At 40.4% G+C, this 831-nt stretch overlaps 1 pseudogene; it reads left to right on the top strand.

The window, feature by feature from the left end:
- Positions 1-351: 351 nt before the first annotated feature.
- LOC130887250 (60S ribosomal protein L23a-like) lies at positions 352-831 on the top strand (annotated as a pseudogene).

The following is an 831-nucleotide window of genomic DNA, read 5'->3' on the forward strand; positions in this document are numbered from 1 at the left end:
AGGGATAAGATATTAAAAGTCGCCATGTAATCCAAGTAAGGATGTTTTATAATGTAAATCATAGTATATTACCCTTGATGTCTGAGAAATTTAGAATACTTTTATCAAGCCATATTTTAAATTTTTTGCAAAATTTATTTGGATTTTTGTAAAAATGTCCTTTAAGAAATAAAGCTTATATGATTAGTAAGAGATATATTACCACCTATTAAAGCAGAAGACATTTCAGATCTTTTTTTTAATACTTGTATACCTTATGTTTTATATTCTAAAAGTTGTCTAAAACAGTAAGAAACTTAGCTGTACTTTGCAAATTTATTAAGACAGCTCAAAGTAGCTTTTTTTGTCAAGATGGCGCCGAAAGCGAAGAAGGAAGCTCCTGCCCCTCCCAAAGCCGAAGCTAAAGCGAAGGCCTTGAAAGCCAAGAAGGCAGTGCTGAAAGGCGTCCACAGCCACAAAAAGAAGAAGATCTGCACACCGCCCACCTTTCGGTGGCCCAAGACCCTGCGTCTACGAAGGCAGCCTAAATACTCCCGGAAGAGCACGCCCAGGAGGAACAAGCTTGACCACTATGCCATCATCAAATTCCCCCGACCACCGAGTCAGCCATGAAGAAGATAGAAGACAACAACACGCTTGTGTTCATTGTGGACGTCAAGGCCAACAAGCACCAGATCAAACAGGCTGTGAAGAAACTCTATGACATCGATGTTGCCAAAGTCAACACCCTCATAAGGCCCGACAGAGAGAAGAAGGCATATGTTCGGTTGGCTCCTGATTATGATGCTCTGGATGTTGCCAACAAAATTGGAATCATCTAAACTGAGCCCA

The sequence above is a fragment of the Chionomys nivalis genome, chromosome 1, assembly GCF_950005125.1.
Source record: "Chionomys nivalis chromosome 1, mChiNiv1.1, whole genome shotgun sequence".
Classification (NCBI taxonomy): domain Eukaryota; kingdom Metazoa; phylum Chordata; class Mammalia; order Rodentia; family Cricetidae; genus Chionomys; species Chionomys nivalis.